The following is a 15,000-nucleotide window of genomic DNA, read 5'->3' on the forward strand; positions in this document are numbered from 1 at the left end:
TCCCCAAAAAAAAAAACACATAAAAGTGATCAAAAAGTTGTATGTACTCTAAAATTGAACCAGTAAAAACTACAACTTGTCCCAAAAAAACACCCTCACATATTGTCATTGCCAGAAAAATAAAAAATGTGATGGATCTTTGAATGCAGAATCAAAATTTGTAAAACTTTTTTTTAGTGTGCAAAGGTAGTAAAACACAGCTTCAAAAAGGCCAAAACCAGCTGTGGCAGTTAGGGGTTAAAAATTATTCTCTAGGAAACCATTCTTTTTATCATAGACAAGGTGGCTTAACCTTACGTTATGCATTCGTAGGATCCTGCTGTTTATCGGCGATAACTCTGGAGCCGGTGTATTCCAATCACGTGTGCTGAGAATAATAATGAGGATCTTGTACATTGTGGCATGCTGGTGACCTCTACAGGCAGACAGTAGTTAATACATGTCCAAAGTATCCACAAAAGTGGTAGTCTTAAAGGGAACCTGTCACCTGGATTTTGGGTATAGAGCTGAGGACATGGGCTGCTAGATGGCCGCTAGCACATCCGCAATACCCAGTCCCCATAGCTCTCTGTGCTTTTATTGTGAAAAAAAAACTATTTTATAGCTAGTGCATTGCGAGATTACGGCACTCTAGCTTTGTGACGTCGGGAAGTAAGGAGGAGATTCGGAGGATTCGAGGTTGTGCTGGGCTCCTTCACAGTGGGCATGGCTGGGCTCAGAGTTAGAGAACGCTGGACTCATCTCTGAAGCATGGAGGAGACCGGACTCATCTAAGGTTCATTTACATATATGGCGGGAACAATTATTTTAGTTTTTTCTCTGAACTGATAGTTCGTTCAGAATTTATTTTAATATCATTATTAATGTATTAAAAAGTATTTTTAGAAAAGTGAGTGAATAAATAGACTAAGGCCTCTTTCACACTTGCGTTGTCCGGATCCGGCGTGTACTCCACTTTACACGCCGGATCCAGAAAAACGCAAGTGTACTGAAAGCATTTGAAGACGGATCCGTCTTCAAAATGCTTTCAGTGTTACTATGGCAGCCAGGACGCTATTAAAGTCCTGGTTGCCATAGTAGTAGTGGGGAGCGGGGGAGCGGTATACTTACAGTCCGTGCGGCTCCCGGGGCGCTCCAGAGTGACGTCAGAGCGCCCCATGCGCATGGATGACGTGCCATGCGAGTACGTGATCCATGCACTTGGGGCACCCTGACGTCACTCTGAAGCGCCCCGGGAGCCGCACGGACGGTAAGTATGCTGCTCCCCCGCTCCCCCACTACACTTACCATGGCTGCCAGGACTTTAGCGTCCCAGCAGCCATGGTAACCATTGAGAAAAAGCTAAACGTCGGATCCGGCAATGCGCCGAAACGACGTTTAGCTTAAGGCCGGATCCGGATCAATGCCTTTCAATGGGCATTAATTCCGGATCCGGCCTTGCGGCAAGTCTTCAGGATTTTTGGCCGGAGCAAAAAGCGCAGCATGCTGCAGTATTTTCTCCGGCCAAAAAACGCTCTGTTCCGGAACTGAAGACATCCTGATGCATCGTGAACGGATTTCACTCCATTCAGAATGCATTAGGATAAAACTGATCAGGATTCTTCCTGCATAGAGCCCCGACGACGGAACTCTATGCCGGAAGAAAAGAACGCAAGTGTGAAAGAGATGAAAGTGATGACAGGTTTCCTTTAAGACAGTAACTACTTCTCACATTAAGTTATGGAATTGCAGTGGTCCTCTACTATGATGTTTTTATAGGATGTTACACAGATGATCTGATAATTAATTTAGTGCTACTAATATAAAAAAAACACCCATAGTTAAGTATGCAGGCCCTGTTATGGCTTCCTGTAATCTATAAATATACCATAAATAGAAGCTGTCTATTGATCTTACAGTGCTTTTTGTGTTGCTTGATCTAAGGCTGTGTTCACATCGCCGTTAGAGATGATCCAGCATAAATACCAGCTGTCGGCCGGACAAAAAAACACAGCTGTATTTGTACTGTTGAAACCCGCCATTTATGCCAGATCCCATTAGCGCCGTATCCCATTATAGTCAAATCTGGCAATGCCAAATTCAGTGAACATCGACAGGCTTTTCTCTGCCGAAACAACCTGCCGAAAACATTCACCAGAGATGTGAACATAATAGTACCTATAGCTATAATATGCTGCTATTAAGTCGACTACCTTATGTGTCACCCCCAATTCCTCATAGATTGGAAGCTCTTGCGAGCAGGGCTCTGACTCCTAGTGTTTCAGTTGTATATTAGCCAGTTACTTTTGTTTTGTACATGAACCCTATGAATTTGTAAAGCACTGCGGAATATGGTGGCGCTATATAAATAAATATTATTATTAAGTAGCAAAGCAACAAAACATTACCTTAAAAGGGGTTGTCTGGGTTCCGATCTGAACCTGGACATACCCATATTTTCACCCAGGCAGCCCCTCTGATGTTAGCATCGGAGCATGTCATGCTCCGATGCGCTCTCTTGCCCTACTCAGGATCACGTAGGGCAAGGGCTTTTTTTATTTACAATAACACACTGCCGGGCGGAGGCTTCTACTCAGCAGTGTGTTCGGTGACGTCACCGGCTCTGATGGGTGGGCTTTAGCGCTGCCCAAGCCGTTTTACAGGCTAGGGCAGTGCTAAAGCTCGCCCATCAGTGCTGGTGACTTCACCGGGCTCACTGTTGGACCCCCTAAGGATCGTCACCGGAACTCCTGAAAATGCCGGAATTGTGCAAGGAAAAGGAGAGCTTCGGAGCTCTTGTCAGGGGGGCTGCCTGGGTGACATTCTGGGTTTGTCCGGGTTCAGCTCTGAACCCCGACAACCCCTTTAAACATTGCAGACTCTTCAAATTGTGTTTTGAAATGAGTTTCAGAAAAGATATGAGGGCCACATAGACCATATCTTCCGAAGAAAGCAACAGATCCATTTTGTATGCATGCATGATAGATGTTCACAACATGATATGGGCCCATTCTGTGCCTATATGTGCCTCTAGATTTTACATAGAGGCACACAGAATTATTATTCTCATGGATTCTTTATAAATTTGTGGGAAGAAAATTGTGGAATCATACATCCGGTGCATTGCTTCTAGGCAGGAACACAGAGCCTGACAGAGAGCCTACAGGTTCTTAACAAGGTCAACTAGGTTTTAAAAAGAAATGGTACATCCTAGGCCTCACAAAAAAAATCACATTTGACATTCGTGAAAATCAGTATGTGTTTGATATGTGAAGATTTCCGTGTTTGATCAATGTGTCCATTTTTTCGCCCTCCATGCGTCATCCATATTCCATGGACACCTCTCAGCAGAAAATTAATTTCCAGAGCATCTCCTATTCGTAGTCAGTGAAAATCAGACCAAACACAGAACTAACACAGATGCCATCAATGTGGTGTCCGTTTTTTCACAAACCCATAGACTATAATGGGCGTGTTTAGTCCGCATCACAGACCAAAGTACTGCAAGTCTTTGTGATTTTTTCACTGACCTATCGTCAGTAAAAAAAAGTTCTAATGCGTGAACAGACACATTAAAATCAATGGGTCGTGTGCTGTCCGTGGAAAATGCACACAGCACACATCAGTGAAAAAACGGAAATGTGAATGAGATCTTGTTCACACTTTGGTGATTTAATCATTGTTTGATCTGTGATTTTCATCAGAGACTGTGAGCCAAAACTACCTCAGTGAGCAGGACAGAGAAATTAGAAAAAGGGCAAATAGCAGGTAGCGCTATACAAATAGTTTTTATTGAATAGCTCAGTAGCTATACAAAATTTTTAATTATACGCAATTACAAAGTATTCAGATCAAGGTGCTGGTTTGAAAAATCCTTTGATTTTGCATTTAGGACGCAAATAAGTAATAAACAAAATCAATGCAAATGTGTCCATATCCTTTAAATTTAGCTGTAAAGTTCTTTGGGTAAAATTGATATAATCCGAAAAATTCTCATGAGTGTAATGGTTTATTAAAGGGGTTGTCTGCTTTCCAATATTGATGACCTAACCTCTAGAGAGGTCATCAATATTAGATCAGTGGGGCTGACTCCTGCCACCTCTGCCGATCAGCTCTTTGAAAAGACCACAGGGCTATCAAGATTGCAGTGATGAGTAGTGTAATAACAGCTCCTTCATCCCATTCATTTAAATGAGACAGAGTGCAATAACTAGTGTCGGGCGAGCATGCTCGGCCGAACACTAGTTCGGCTCGAGCATCGCGATGCTCGACACATTGCGATGTTCGGCCGAATACAGCGCGTGCTCGAGCTCTATGCTCGAGTCTCCTCCCCGCACGTTTGTTGACTGCTATGCAGCCGATAAATGTGCAGGTAGGTACTGCTATTCACTATATTGCCGTAGCCATGTTGGCTGCTGGCATTACAATGATTGGCTGGCCAGAACGAGTGTTTGGCTCAGTGTAAGGCCCCATGCACACGGCCGTGTTTCACAGCCGTGTGCGGGCCGTGAAACCGCGGCCTGGATCCCTCCTGAGAGCAGGAGCACACGGCGTCACTGGTTGCTATGACGCCGTGCGCTCCCTGCTGCCGCCGCAATACAGTAATACACTGGTATGATCTATACCAGTGTATTACTGTATTGCGGCGGCAGCAGGGAGCGCACGGCGTCATAGCAACCAGTGACGCCGTGCGCTCCTGCTCTCAGGAGGGATCCAGGCCGCGGTTCTACGGCCCGCACACGGCTGTGAAACACGGCCGTGTGCATGGGGCCTTAGTCAGGGAGAGCAGAAGGGAGATATAGTGTAGGGATTGAAATAGCAATATTTTTGTTTTTATACTTGTTATAGACCCTAAAAGTCCTTTTAAGGACTATTGTGTGTGGCAGCAATATATATTTTTAGCGCAATCTGCACTAAATTGCTAAAACTTGTTAGAGACCCAAAAGTCCTTTTAAAGACTATAGTTGTATTTGGCAGCAACATATATTTTTAGCGCAACCTTTGCTAAATAGCTTGCAATTGTTTGGCCGCTGCAGACAGCGACATTATCTGCGCTACATCTCCTGTCTAACTTGTGTGCAGCCTAAAAATATCTGTGACATCCAGTGTACTTTTTCTGTAGACAGTGTCCGCTGCGGACAGTTACATTACCTGCACTGCATCTCCAGTATAACGTTAGCGCATCTGAAATATCAGTGACATTCAGTGTAAGTTCTTTCGCTGCTGGTGACCATGACATTATCTACGCTACATCTCCTGTTTAATGCTTGCCCATTACTTGCGCTATACCTCCTGTATAACGTTTGCACATCCTAAATATCAGTGACATTAATTCAGTGTAATTTTTTATTAGCCGCTGGTGACAGCGACATTACTTGCGCTATACCTCCTGTATAACATTTGTGCATCCTAAATATCAGTGATATTCATTCAGTGTAATTTTTTATTAGGCGGTGGTGACAGCGACATTACTTGCGCTATACCTCCTGTATAACGTTTGTGCAACCTAAATATCAGTGACATTAATTCAGTGTAATTTTTATTAGCCGCTAGTGACAGCGATATTACTTGCGCTATACCTCCTATATAACGTTTGTGCATCCTAAATATCAGTGACATTCATTCAGTGTAATTTTTTACTAGGCGGTGGTGACAGCAACATTACTTGTGCTATACCTCCTGTATAACGTTTGTGCAACCTAAATATCAGTGACATTAATTCAGTGAAATTTTTTATTAGGTGGTGGTGACAGCGACATTACTTGCACTATACCTCCTGTATAACGTTTGTGCATCCTAAATATCAGTGACATTCATTCAGTGTAATTTTTTATTAGGCAGTGGTGACAGCGACATTACTTGTGCTATACCTCCCGTTTAACGTGTGCGCATCCTAAATACCAGTGACATTCATTCAGTGTGATTTTATATTAGGCAGTGGTGACAGTGACATTACTTGTGCTATACCTCCTGTTTAAAGTGTACGCATCCTAAAATTATCTGTGACATTCTGTGTACTTTATTTGCGCATACACTTACAAAACCTGCGCTACTGTATGTGTGACATACTTGCAAGCATATATACCATTTAATATGCGCAAGGCGAGCAGAACGGGACGGGGAAGTGGCCGTGCTGCTGATAGTGCACACAGAGGCCGTGGCCCTGGGAGCGGTGAAACTGTGCTTGCTGCCAGAGCACAAGAAACACACTCATTCACGATACCTAGCTTTATGTCCCAGTTGGCAGGGCGGCGGAGGACACCACTCTCGAAGTCAGACCAGTGCGACCAGGTGGTCGGTTGGATTGCAGCAGATAATGCTTCCAGTCGGTTAAGCACCACCCTGTCTTCCACAAAGTCCAGTCTCAGTAGTCAAGAGTCTGGTCAACAGAATCCTCACCTTGATACCCCATCCACCCACCATGGAGAGTCTTGGCAAACAAGTGATCCCACACTCGGATATTCCGAGGAGCTGTTTTCATCGCCATTCCTTAATTTGGGCCTCTCGCCAAGCCCACTTGATGATGATGAGACACAGTTGCCAATAAATCAACCGCAATTAGTGTCTCAAGAAGTTCATGATGAGGATGAGACAGTTGTCAATGACTGAGGTTGTTGTTAGGTCAACAAGTCAGGAGGATGACCAGAGTGAGGAAGTGGAAGAAGAGGTGCTGGACGATGAAGTCACTAAACCAACCTGGGAAGGTGGCAAGCCGAGCGAGGACAGCAGTACAGAGGGGGAGGGATCCGCAGTACTGCAACAGGCTGGAAGAGGCAGTGGGGTGGCAAAAGGGAGAAGGCGGGCCACACCAAACAGGCCTGCAACTGTTCCCTGGAGCACCCCCTTACGGAAATCTCCCTTGCCAAGGGTTGGTGTTCCGCAGTCTGGCGCTTTTTTGAGGAAAGTGCGGACGATAAAAGAATTGTCATTTGCAACCTGTGCCGTACCAAAAATGAGCAGGGACGTGAAGACTAGCAACCTCACCACCACCAGCAAGATCCGCCACATGACATCAAAGCACCCTAATAGGTGGGCCGAACGCCTGGGTCCACAATCAGTGTCTGCGGGTCACACCACTGCCTCCTTTTCCCCTGTGTTACGTGCTGGCCAATCCCTTGTCCAGGACGCAGGCCTGGATGCCTCCCGCCATGCACCTGGACCTTCGTAAGCACCATCAGCTAGCACATCCACTTCTGTGTCCCAGCGCAGCGTACAGATGTCTATATCCCAGGCCTATGAGCGATAGCGCAAATACCCAGCCACCCATCCACAGACCATAGCACTAAATGTGCACCTTTCCAAATTGCTAGCCCTGGAAATGTTGCTATTTAGGCTTGTGAACACTGAGGCTGTCTGCAGCCTGATAGCGGCGGCTGTCCCACGGTACTCTGTCCCCAGCCGCCAATATTTTTCACGGTGTGCAGTCCCAGCCTTACTCCAGCATGTGTCCCGTAATATCACCCGTGCCCTGACCAAGGCAGTTATTGGGAAGGTCCACTTAACGATCGACACATGGGCAAGTGCTTTTGGCCAGTGATGAACCCCCCCAACTCCTCCTCCACTTCCACCTTTGAATTATCATCTTGCAGCACCATTCAGACATCAGTCAGTAGCTCAAAGCAGTGTAGCACTGCAGTGTGGAAGTGGCAACAGGCCCGCTTAAACTGATCTGCTTAGTTGACAAACAGCACAGGGATAAGGGACCAGACTGAGCTGTGGCTCTCGCTGCTCAACCTAGAACCAGGCATGTTTGTCTCTGATAATGGCTGTAACTTGGTGACGGCTTTGGAGAGCGGCAATCTCACACACATACCATGCCTAGCCCACGTGTTCAACCTAGTGGTTCAGCGGTTTCTCAAAACCTACACCAATTTGTCTGAGCTCCTGGTGCGCCGCGTGTGTGCCCATTTCTGCAAGTCATCGGCAGCTTCCGCTGGTCTGACAACGCTGCAGCAGCGATTGCAATTGCCAGCTCACTGACTGTTGTGTGATGTGAGCACGCACTGGAACTCCACGTTCCATGTGTTGGCCAGGCTTTGTGAGCAGCAGAGGGCAGTAGTGGAATACCAGCTGCAACATGTTCGTCATCTTTCCAGTCAGCTTCCGCTCTTCACAAGCAAAGAGTGGGCATTGATGTCTGACCTCTGTGAGGTTTTACGCAACTTTGAGGAATCAACACAGATGGTGAGCGGCGATAACGCTATTATCAGTGTAACCCTCCCACTTCTGTGTCTACTCAAACACTCGCTGCTCACAATTAAGGCGGACGCTTTGCATGTGGAAGAGGTGGAAATGGGGGAAGACAGTACACAGGGTGATAGCCATACCACCCTCAGTTCGTCTTCTCAGCACAAATTGGATGGAGCAGGAGACGGTTGCCTCCGCTACAGAGGGTAGTACCCATTGAAGTTTTATTCCATCTGTTCAGCATGGATAGGTAGAAGAGGAGGAAGAGGATGAGGAGATCGAGAGTTATCCTCCTGACGAGGACAGCAAAGTCTTGTCTGTTGGGACTCTGGCACACATGGCTGACTTTATGTTATGCTGCCTTTCCCGTGAACCTCGCGCTATATGCATTTTGGCCAACAACGATTACTGGTTGTTCACCCTTCTCGACCCCCCGCTACAAAGATAACTTTTCATCTCTCATTCCTGTGGTGGAGAGGATGAGGAAAATGATGCAATACCAGAAGGTCCTTGTGGAAAAATTGCTCCAAAAATTTCCAGCTGACAATGTTGGCTGCAGAGTATGTAGTTCCTTGGCCAACCGAGGAGGGGAGGGGAACACACAGCAGTTCCAACAGAGGCAGGGCAACACTCTCCAAGGCCTGGGACAGTTTTATGACACCCAACCAGCACCCTCAACCTGATGTGCGGCCCAGTGTCACAAGGAGGGAAACATTTTGGAAGATGTGAAGGAGTATGTAGCAGACCGTGTCAGTGTCCTCAGTGATCCCTGTGTGCCTTACAACTATTGGGTGTCCAAGCTGGACAAGTGGCACGAACTGGCACTCTATACCTTGGAGGTGCTGGCCTGCCCCGCCACCAGCGTTTTGTCAGAGCGTGTATTTAGTGCTGCTGGGGGCATAATAACTAATAAGCGCATCCGCCTGTCAAATGAAAATGCTGACCGGTTGACTCTTATAAAAATGAACAAGGCCTGGATTGTCCCTGACTTCTCTACTCCACCAGAGGAAAGAGGATGAACATAAACGCACTCTAAATGTGGCTTTTAAGGTGTATTGAATACACTGTATTCCCATGCACCCCTTCCACCACTAAAAAGGGTATATGGTTCAATCTCCCTTTTCTCGTCCTCCTCCATCATCATATTAACATGCTTATTAGGCTGCCCTCGCTCCTAATGTTTTAGGGGGTCAGCTCAGCAGTGGGCCCTCAACCATAATGTTTTAGAGGGTCAGCTCAGCAGCAGACCCTCACCCATAGATTTTTATATGGTCAGCTCGGCAGTAGGCCCTCAGCCCACAATTTTTTTTAGATGGTCTGCTCGGCAGCAGGCCCTCGCCCAGAACATTTTTTAGATGGTCAGCTTAGCAGCAGGCCCTCACCCACATTTTTTAGATGGTGAGCTCGGCAGCAGGCCCTTGCCTATAATGTTTTAGATGGTCAGCTCGGCAGCAGGCCCTCACCCCTAATGTTTTAGATGGTCAGCTCAGCAGCAGACTCTCATCCCTAATGTTTTAGATGGTCAGATCAGCAGCAGGCCCTCACCCCTTATGTTTTAGAGGGTCACCAGCTGGCCCTTGCTCCTAATGTTTTTGAGAGTCACCAGCAGGCCATCAATCATAATTTTTCAAGGGTGTGTATGATGCCCTCCTTTATGTGTAATAAAGGGTGTATTGCAGTGCTGGTTCCTTGTAATTTTTGGCAGCCCTTTCCCTTAGTGCATAGGCTTTATGAGTGTAGGAGTCCCACAATTGTACTACAATGTGAATGAGGGCCTCCTTTATGTAATATACAGGTTGTATCGGAGTGCCTCTTCCTTGTAATTTTTGGCAGCACTTGCACTTTATATACAAGTAAATATACAGGAAAGAATGTTTCCTAACAATTTTTCCTGCAAAATCGATTTTATCTTCGGTTTGGTGCGTATTATTGTCAGTCTGTAAAAGTGGCATACTACTCGGACAACATCGTTCCCAGCAGCGACCTGGGAGCCCAAGATGCATCCAGACATCCTCCTCATGCTGTTCCCGAACCATTTCAGTGGTGTTTCCATCAATTTCTGGCCTTTGCTATGAACCAGACACCCTCCCCTCTTCAGAGCAGGTTTGATGCTCGGGTTCTTCCATTGACTTCCATGGTGCTCGGTAGAGCACCTGAGCATTCCAAGGTGTTCTACTCGAGCACCCAAGCACTTTGGTGCTAGACCAACACAACAACAGTTTATTCCCATTCACGTGAATGGAATGGAGGAGATGTATTTACACCTGCTTGCGCTGGAATATTGACCCTGAACGGGTAGAGAGTGGAGAGAACACAGTGGTCAGATCAGCATTGTGTTCTCGTCAAACAGCTGATCATGGGGGGCCAGGAGTCAAAACCCACCACACATAGATGTATCTAGGACATGGGCTACAACTATTGCATACCTTGTGGCAAGCCACTCATGACCCAGATACGAAGAAGAAGTGCCTTAACTAGGGCTAAGGAGTAAAAGGCCTGGACTATTGCTCAGTGGTCCAGTCTTGTTTTCAGATAAAAGTGCATTTCCTGCAAAAGTGCAGGAAATTTTAGAGCACTTTATGCTTCCCTCTGCTGACACTCTTTATGGAGATGCTGATTCATTTTCCAGCAGGACTTGGCACCTGCCAACACTGCCAAATTCCTAGTTTAATAACTACAGTATCACTGTGCTTGATATGCCAGCAAACTAGCATGCCCTAAATCCCATAGAGAATTTCTGGGTTATTGTCAAGAGGAAGGTAAGACACCAGACCCGACAATGCAGACAAGCTTAAAGCCGCTATCAAAGCAACCTGGGCTTCTATAACACCTTACCAGTTACAAAGGCTGACCAAGTATTGAGTGCCTACACTGTACATAATTTTTAGTAGGCCAACATTTCTGTATTAAAAATATTTTTTTTATTGGTCTTATAAAATATTCAAATTTTCTGAGATACTGCCTTTTGGCTTTTCATTAGCTGTAAGCCACAACGATCAAGATTAACACTTGAAATAGATCACTCTGTGTGTAATGAATCTACACAGTAACATAGTTTGTAAGGCTGAACAAAGACATTTGTCCATCCAGTTCAGTCAGTTATCTTGCAAGTTGATCCAGAGGAAGGCAAAAAAAAAAAAAACCTGTGAGGTAGAAGCTAATTTTCCTTACGTTAGGGGAAAAAACCCTTCCCAACTCCAGTCAGGCAATCAGAAAAACTCCCTGGATCAACAACCCCTCTCTAGTAACCATAACCTGTAATATTATTCCCCTCCAGAAATACATCGAGGCCCCTCTTGAACTCCTTTATTGTACTCACCATCACCACCTCCTCAGGCAGAGAGCTCCATAGTCTCACTGCTCTTACAGTAAAGAATCTTCTTCTATGTATGTGTACAAACCTTCTTTCCTCCAGACGCAGAGGATGTCCCCTCGTCACAGTCACAGTCCTGGGGGTAAATAGATGATGGGAAAGATCTCTGTACTGACCCCTGATATATTTATACATAGTTATTAGATCTCCCCTCAGTCGTCTTTTTTCTAAACTAAACAACCCTAATTTTGATAATTTTTCTGTATACTTTAGTCCACCCATTCCAGTTATTACTTTAGTTGCCCTCCTCTGGACCCTCTCCAGCTCTGCTATATCTGTCGTGTTCACAGGAGCCCAGAACTGTACACAGTACTCCATGTGCTATATGACTAGTGATTTGTATAGTGGCAGGACTATATTCTCATCATGGTCATCTATGCCCCTTTTGATGCTACCCATTGTCTTATTGGCCTTGGCAGCAGCTGCCTGACACTGGATCCTACAGTTGTTTGCTGTCTAGTGGACAGTGCAAGCTTTCTACAAGATCCTTAATAAATATATTGAAGAGAATAGGGCCCAATACTGACCCCTGTGGTACCCCACTAGTAACAGTGACCTAATCTGAGTGTGTACCGTTAATAACCACCCTCTGTTTTCTATCACTGAGCCAGTTACTTATCCATATACACACATTTTCTCCCAATTCAAGCATTCTCATTTTATATACTAACCTTTTATATGGTACAGTATCAAATGCTTTGGAGAAGTCAAGATACATGACATTCATTGACTCACCCTGGTCAAGTCTAGAACTTACCTCCTCATAGAAACTGATTAAATTAGTTTGACATGACCTATCCCTCATGCTGATACTGTGTTATTCGCTTATTTTCATTGAGGTACTCTAAGATAGCATATCTTAGAAAACTTTTAAACAGTTTACCCACGACTGATATTAAACTTACCGGCCCATAGTTTCTGAGCTCTGTTTTTTACCCCTGATTGAATGTTGGCACCCCATTTACTAAGCGAGAATCCTGTGGAACACTGTCAATATAAAGTCCTTAAATATCAGAAATAAGGGTCTGGCAATGACATTACTTAATTCTCTTAGGATAAAGGGATGTATGCCATCTGTGTCCGGTGATTAGTCTATTTTACTCTTTTAAAGACGCCGCTGTACTTCTTACTTTTACATACTGCATTTCATCTGACACTTTATTTTCCTCAGTTAATACAGTGGACAAAACAAAAATTAATAGGTTTGCTTTCTCCTCATCGCTCTCTGCAACTCCCCCGTCATCACTCTGTAAAGGCCGACACCATCAGATTTATAGTTTTTACCATTTAAATAACTGAAGAACATTTTAGGGTTAGCTTTACTCTCTTTGGCAATAAATCTTCCCGTCTCTAGTTTGGCTGCTTTTATTTGTCTTTTACATATTCTTTTCTTCCTTATAGTTTTTAAATGCTTTCTTGCTATCCTCCGGTTTTAGTGATTTAAATGCTTTCTTTTGTCCTTTATTGCTCCCTTTACATTTTTATGTATCCACATAGTTTTTTTTTTGTTCCTTACCCTTTTATTCCCATTAAGGTATGTAGCTCTCACAATTAGAGAGTTTAGAATGGTTTTAAAACTATCCTATTTTGTGGCTGTATTTTAATTTTTGAGGACTTTGTCCCAGTTAGTTAGTTTAGTTAGTTAGTTAAGTTGTCTAAATTTAGCTTTTTTGAAGTTTAGTATTTTTGTTCCTCCCTGAAGAAACACTCTTTTGAATGACAAGGAAGGTTATTACTTTATGATCACTATTTCCCAGGTGTCCCCCAACCTGCACATCTGTTGTTCTGTCAGATCTATTGGTTAATACTAAGTCCAGTATGGCCGTCCTTCTAGTCGGGTCCTAAACCAGTTGGGAAAGGTAATAGTCTTTGGTAATTGCCAAGAACCTGTTTCCGTGATGTCTGATTGCAATTTTTGGTGCAGATTTGATGCAGTTTTGCTGCAGATCTGACCTTTCCAGGGGGAATTTCACAGCTAAAACTGCAAACATAATTGACATGCTATTTAATTTGAAATCCGCGCGGCAGGTCCGCAGAATAAAAACCTGCAAGGTGTGCAGATGGCCTTAGGTTGCTTTTACACATTGCAAAAATTTCCACAACAAAATCTAGATTTTGTGTGTAAATAATGTTGCAGCGTTCTGTATAAGAATTTCTCTACTCAATTCAATGCAAAATTGATTAGCGTGCAGATTTTCTTGAGAATTTCTCCACAGCATTTTTCACTGCAGAATCAATTCCCCATTGAACTGAACTGAGAGATTGTCATACAGGAAATCTGCAATAAAATCTGCACCATAGTTCACACCCAAAAATCTGCAACTTTTCAACATTTTCCAACACATTTGGAGTCACCCTTAAAATCCTTACCACAGATTATGTTATGTGTGGATTCTGTTGCAGAATATCTCCATTGCACGTGGATGAAATTTTGTAAAATCTCCACTTCGCAGGTACGCTGATTTTCTGCACAAAAATCCAAGCTAGATCATCTATACTATATATACACCAGATGTGAACATACCCTAAAGGTACCTGCACACATGTCAGAATACATGCATTTTTTCCACGCAGATTACCGTGCAGAAAAACTGCAGTGTAGTACAGTACTAGCACGTATGAGAATAGACAAATCTCATGTACACTTTGCAGATGTTTTCCGTGCAGAAATTGACCTGCTGTGTAGATTTAGAAATCCTAAGAATTTCAATTATGTTTGTGGTTTTAGATGCGGATCTGAGGAAATTGCATTTTGGTGCAGCAACGAACAGAAATTAACATGGACATTCGTTCAGGTCTTCTGCCAGTTTACCTGCACCCATGTGCACGTACCCTAAGACTGCTTTCAAACAGTCAGATTTTGGTTAGTGTTTGATCAGTGATTTCCATCAATGATTGTGAGCCAAGGAGTGGAGGCTACACAGGGATAGGAAAATCTATACACGGACACTGAGACTTGCTTAGCTAAAAAAATATTATTTTATTAAATACATGAATTAAAACATACAAAGAAGATGACAGACAAATGCAAAAGTGTAGTACAATCCTGGGAGAAATTACAGAGTACAAGAGTATAATGAAGCAAGTGACCTAAACACAAGAGCCTATAGACAAAAAAAAATGCTATATAAGATATATATATTTTTATATATAAATGTCCACAATCCATGAGAGTGCAAATAATGCCATCCCCAGAGGAAGGTTTCAATCGAAACGCGCGTCGGGGTGTGTGGTTTTCCTGTGGACTTGTTACTTTTAAGATACGATATGTGACCTCTTTTTCCGCTCACTTTATGTATTTTATTGCGGTTTGAGCCTCTTGAACAAACTTTTACCATATTTCTTTGCCAACTTTATGTGGCTTGCACATGCACTTTATTATGGCATTTGCTGCATCTGATTAAATAGATATATATCCAATCGAAGATTCATACCTGAGAGTTGCCATTGTTTTTCTGCTT

At 44.0% G+C, this 15,000-nt stretch overlaps 1 protein-coding gene across 1 annotated transcript in view; it reads left to right on the forward strand.

Annotated features, from left to right (window-relative positions):
- DOC2B (double C2 domain beta) overlaps nt 1–15,000 on the forward strand; it is an 895,105-nt gene that overhangs the window by 865,495 nt on the left and 14,610 nt on the right. The gene's annotated exons all lie outside the window — the stretch shown is intronic.

This window comes from Bufo gargarizans, chromosome 3 (genome assembly GCF_014858855.1).
Source record: "Bufo gargarizans isolate SCDJY-AF-19 chromosome 3, ASM1485885v1, whole genome shotgun sequence".
In the NCBI taxonomy this organism is placed as follows: domain Eukaryota; kingdom Metazoa; phylum Chordata; class Amphibia; order Anura; family Bufonidae; genus Bufo; species Bufo gargarizans.